The sequence below is a fragment of the Nylanderia fulva genome, unplaced genomic scaffold, assembly GCF_048542155.1.
Source record: "Nylanderia fulva isolate GAGA-0341 unplaced genomic scaffold, ASM4854215v1 Scaffold644, whole genome shotgun sequence".
Taxonomy (NCBI): Eukaryota; Metazoa; Arthropoda; class Insecta; order Hymenoptera; family Formicidae; genus Nylanderia; species Nylanderia fulva.
The window spans coordinates 52501-57940 of record NW_028190747.1 but is presented as its reverse complement, the minus strand read 5'-3'; the positions used below and the strand labels follow the sequence as shown (position 1 = coordinate 57940).

Here is a 5440-nt window from a genome sequence, read left to right as displayed (position 1 = left end):
TCGCTCCAACACTTTCCCCAGAAACGAACAGCGTAAAGGGGGCCCCTAAAAGCCCAAAGGTCAAACCTGGTTTATGGGGGACTTAAAAAACCTCCCCCCGGGGGGGGTTTTCCAGCGGGGGGAAAACGTTTTTTAAAAACATAAAAATAATTCTTTTCCCCCATCCCGGGAACACCCCAAAAAATCGTCGAAAAATCAAAGAAATCAAAAACCCCCATACCAGGTCCCCTTACCCATTTCATCGATCTAAATCCCAAAAACCACTTCGCCCCCTTTTCAAATGTTTTTTTCCTCCTAAATTTCCCCCTTGGCGTCTATCCCCTTTGTCTTGTCCCGGGAGAATTTTTTATTAGTCTCCGCGTTTTTTTTTCCGGGGAATGTCACTCTTCACCCATTTTTTTTTTCCAAATTTAAAATTTAAAAACCCATCACGTTTTCCCCCATGCACCCTTATAACACGCTCCATGGATCCTTTTCCCAGTCACCACACAAATTTTTCCCCAATTCTCCACATTTTTCCTTTTCCCCCCTTATACCCCGAAAACAAAAATTATTTTTAAAAATTTTTCTTCCATTTCCCCTTTTTTCCCCTTTTTCTCGAAACCGGTAGGCCGTCTGCCTTCCTACACCCTTTTCATTTTCTCAAGTACCGCCCCCCACCCCAACCCTTCCTAGCATACAAGGTTAACCTTATCCACGATTTTTCCCCACTTGGACCCATTTATTTTCGCTCTAAAAGTCTCGCATCCGTTCTTTTTGGCGCTCGCCCCCCCCTCTAAGCACTTTCTCGCATATCACACATATCTCCTTCCCAGTCTACGTCCTTGCACACCATCTACGCATGCCCTCATCGTACCTACATTCTCTCTGTGTACCATCCGTATTAACAATACGTTATGGTCACTCACTCCCAGTCGGGCTTTACTCCCACTCATACCGGCACCCTCCATGCACGCCGTTCACGAAAGTGACATCGATGTCACTCTCACATTCGGCCGCTGAACGAGTAAAACTCGCTTGGCTCATTCAACAACATTCATCCCGCTCGCAATCATCCATTCTCAATCACTCTACCACGCGCTTCACTCTCTCTGCTGCCCTCCACCCTTGCTATTACCACAAGGGGAGGACGGGCATTAGCATCCATACCTATCGCAGACGCTTTTCTCCCGGCCGTCTCACATACTCTGTCCATGTACGCCAAGTACGGATCGATACACTTACCCTACTGGCAATACATGGACACCACATACCTTTCGCCAAAGTCCCCCTTGAACCACACACTCACTCCAAGCTTATTCGTACACTCTCTCACGCACATCACGTCTAACATAGAGTCATTACCACCACTGTGCTTTCACCGTCCCACTTTCGCACACAATCAATCCATACCTATGGGCAAGCCCACCACACGTCCATGCCTTTCATACGGTTCTTGCAGCACGTGCTACACTCCACTCGACGTTCGCGCATTCATCTCACCCAGATCACACATAACCGCATACGCTCTCTGGCAGTTATACTGCACCAACATTCACGCACCATTCATTCGTCATTTATTCTCGCTTTCTCTCTCTCTAACGCTCTCACGTATTCCGGACACACTTCGGACAGAACCGAGTGATCACATTTGCTCCCTTTCAGCTTACAGTTTCTACCACACACTTTCCTTGTACAATCTCTCATCATGTGTCCTACACATCCACATTTTTGGCACAGTCTTTCCTTTTCGGTGCATTGCTGCATAATGTGCCCAAATGCGAAGCACTTGTGGCACCTCAGCACACTGAAAAACTCTTCACCCTTAAAGGCCTTCCAATGCACAAACACTCGTCCGTCACTACAGAGCACATTTCTTATTGCACTCGTAACTTCTAATATCACATTTCCGCAGGTTGCATCTTTCTTCGCATTCCTACTCACAACCCGCACACGTTCCATACATACTCTCTCATCCACTCGCCCTTTTCAAGCTCCCTCTCATACATTTCTCTCATTAACACTTCACTCGCCATATCATTCGGCAACATCGTACAAGATGATCTTTGGGCCTATCTTGCGAGGCAGCTCAACCTTTAGGCCAGCATTCTTAAACTGACCACACTCTCTTATTCTTTTCAACTCACTCTCGCTCATCGTCTCAATCGCTACACCTCCATTTCCTCACTTTCCTCACCGCTTTCACACGCACATTCAGTGACTTGCTCACATGCTTCATCATTCTCTCCTTTACTTCCTCACTTGTCACACTCGCACTTGCATCATCCGCTCTCACTATTACCGCATAACTTTTCTCTTTCGTTTTCACTCGTTTTCACATTCACTTCCTGTACCTTTTCAATCACGCTCTTTTCAACATTTTTCGCACTCACGCTCGCATAGCTCATTCCACTTCCGCCGTAGGCTAAATCCCGACTCGCTCGACGCATACACTCATCCAGTTTCCCCTGTATTCTCTTATTTTTGCACAACATTTTCATCATCTGTTCCTCATATTCTCCCACAATGTCCAGTATTTTCTCACTCGCACTCTTTGAAATTTTGTTCGTCTCCGTAAACAGGAATTTACGGAGTCTCGCACCAATTACTCTCATACACGCTATCTCACTCACTTCCGCAACGCTCTCATTCTCTCCCTCATTCATTAATCAAGAACGAAAGTTAGAGGTTCGAAGGCGATCAGATACCGCCCTAGTTCTAACCATAAACGATGCCAGCTAGCGATCCGCCGAAGTTCCTCCGATGACTCGGCGGGCAGCTTCCGGGAAACCAGAGCTTTTGGGTTCCGGGGGAAGTATGGTTGCAAAGCTGAAACTTAAAGGAATTGACGGAAGGGCACCACCAGGAGAAGAGCCTGCGGCTTAATTTGACTCAACACGGGAAACCTCACCAGGCCCAGACACCGGAAAGATTGACAGATTGATAGCTCTTTCTTGATTCGGTGGGTGGTGGTGCATGGCCGTTCTTAGTTGGTGGAGCGATTTGTCTGGTTAATTCCGATAACGAACGAGACTCTAGCCTGCTAAATAGGCGTACCTTATGGTATCGCGAAGGCCCCCGGCTTCGGCTGGCGGGTTTTTACTACCAACGTACAAACAAATCTTCTTAGAGGGACAGGCGGCTTCTAGCCGCACGAGATTGAGCAATAACAGGTCTGTGATGCCCTTAGATGTTCTGGGCCGCACGCGCGCTACACTGAAGGAATCAGCGTGTGTTCCCTGGCCGAAAGGCCCGGGTAACCCGCTGAACCTCCTTCGTGCTAGGGATTGGGGCTTGCAATTGTTCCCCATGAACGAGGAATTCCCAGTAAGCGCGAGTCATAAGCTCGCGTTGATTACGTCCCTGCCTCTTTGTACACACCGCCCGTCGCTACTACCGATTGAATGATTTAGTGAGGTCTTCGGACTGGTGCGCGGCAATGTCTCGGCATTGCCGATGTTGCCGGGAAGATGACCAAACTTGATCATTTAGAGGAAGTAAAAGTCGTAACAAGGTTTCCGTAGGTGAACCTGCGGAAGGATCATTAACGTTCCGGAGGTCCTGCTCTGCGTCGAGAGTCCTCTTTTTTGGGAGAGACGCGCGCTCGCAGCAGTCGGCGACTGAATGGACGCGCTGAAAAGGCGCTCTCAGAGAAAAAGAAAATAACGGATTTGACGGAATTTGTTGGTTGTGTTTTGATATAACGACGGACGCCGTCGCGCCTCTCTGACCGAAAGTAGTCGGCAAGCAGAGCAGCGCGCCCGGCGGTGTTCGACGACGATTTGGAGCGAGACGCTTCGCGATCACGCTCGTGTGTGTGCCATTCTCCGGCCACACACACACAGAGCGTCGATTCGGCGTTGAGCGCGAACCGGTGGTAACCTATGCCCGCGCACGCGTGTGTGCAGCACCCACGACGTTCGTCGACGCGCGCCCTCCCCGTTGTCGCGGGGCAGCGGTCAGCGTGCCGAGAACACACGGTGTGCGACCGCGAGTGCCGAGCGAGAAGACCCCCATATATTATTATAATATATATATAACACAAAGAAGGAATCGATGATATTTCGACCAATCTGTCAACTGTGTCGGTCCGACGGTTTCTTCAAAGAGCTTCCGCCCCGGCTCTCCCGTTGCGGGAGAGACGCTCCGAACGAGAAACACACAACTCTATCTTTGTGCCGTAGCCTTCCCTGGCGGGAGGCGGCGGTCCGCGCGCGTCCTCGGCTGATCGAAGAGCCACCACGATTATTCTCTTTCTCTCGTCCGTGAGAAGAGACCACGATGGTTGAACGAGAAGCGCGTTTCTTCGCGAACGCAAAAATTTCGAACGATTACCCTGAACGGTGGATCACTTGGCTCGTGGTTCGATAAAGAACGCAGCTAATTGCGCGTCAACTTGTAAACTGCAGGACACATGAACATCGACATTTCGAACGCACATTGCGGTCCACAGATACAATTCCCGGACCACGCCTGGCTGAGGGTTGTTTTAGTACCCCTAAACTGCTTGCGCCCGAAAAGCGCGCACGGCCACGACGCGGGCGACCAGAGAATGGCGCGCGCGTCGCCTGTGCCCTGTGCAACGCTTACAATGGGCGTACGAGCGATCGTTGGACGTTCGCCCGAGGTGCCTGTGCCGCGCCGACCGGCCGCGGTGCAAATCCTGACGTCGTCTGAAATGACACACCGAAATAATAATAATAATAATGAGGAGGAGATGTGCACAAGCGTGTAAAACGTTGGCGAACGCGCGCCCAGAGAATGCTGCGCGAATTAAGAGGGGGAGCGTGTTTGTGTATCCAAGTCGTGTGTGTACGCGAGAGCCGAGGAGAAATGGGATGAGAGTAAGAGCGCGCGCGAAGGGAGCAACAAACGGCCAAAAAAAGGGTCAGGACGGTGAATGGCACCGCTTTCCCTAGAGCGGCGCGTGCGTCGTTGTCTCCCGAAAGTAGGTAGCGCTTGTCTCACCGTCTCTCCTCTCCGTACATCACACAGACTGACCGGACTGCTCTCGCACTCTGTGCCGCGTCTCTCGGTGCGATAGCGCTCGCGCGTTTTATGCCGAGGCGCCCTTGCCCGCACACATAACGGTATTACGGAGAAATATAAGGCGCGTCGTCGTCCGGCGGAGAAAGCATTTGTAATCCTTTACCTCTTTACGGAGAAGGGTTTTGAATCGCGAGCCGACCGCGTGTCCGAGTCCACGAAATTTTCGTAAAGCGAAAAAAGGGGACCGGCGCGCCGCGTCGTGTACTCGTCGAATCGATTCCGCCCGAATTTCGTATATAAAAGAGAAGGGAGAGCCGAGAATCTCGAACCCCGCGATATATCGTCTTCATTACCACCAACGAGTGTGTGTGCGGTTAGCGCCCCGGCGATTTGCCTTCTCGCGTATTTCGTGTGCTGCCGCTGCTGCTCTCTCGTTCGACGCTCTCTCTCTCTCTCTCCCTCTTATTAATAA

At 50.8% G+C, this 5440-nt stretch overlaps 1 non-coding gene and 1 pseudogene across 1 annotated transcript; both read left to right on the top strand.

The window, feature by feature from the left end:
- Positions 1 to 2788: 2788 nt before the first annotated feature.
- Positions 2789 to 3518, top strand: LOC146720646 (small subunit ribosomal RNA; annotated as a pseudogene; the record flags this gene model as incomplete).
- A 793-nt stretch (positions 3519 to 4311) lies between these two features.
- On the top strand, positions 4312 to 4466 carry LOC146720645 (5.8S ribosomal RNA). The gene has a single exon (XR_014925995.1). It is a non-coding gene; the product is annotated as a 5.8S ribosomal RNA (ribosomal RNA).
- Positions 4467 to 5440: the final 974 nt, after the last annotated feature.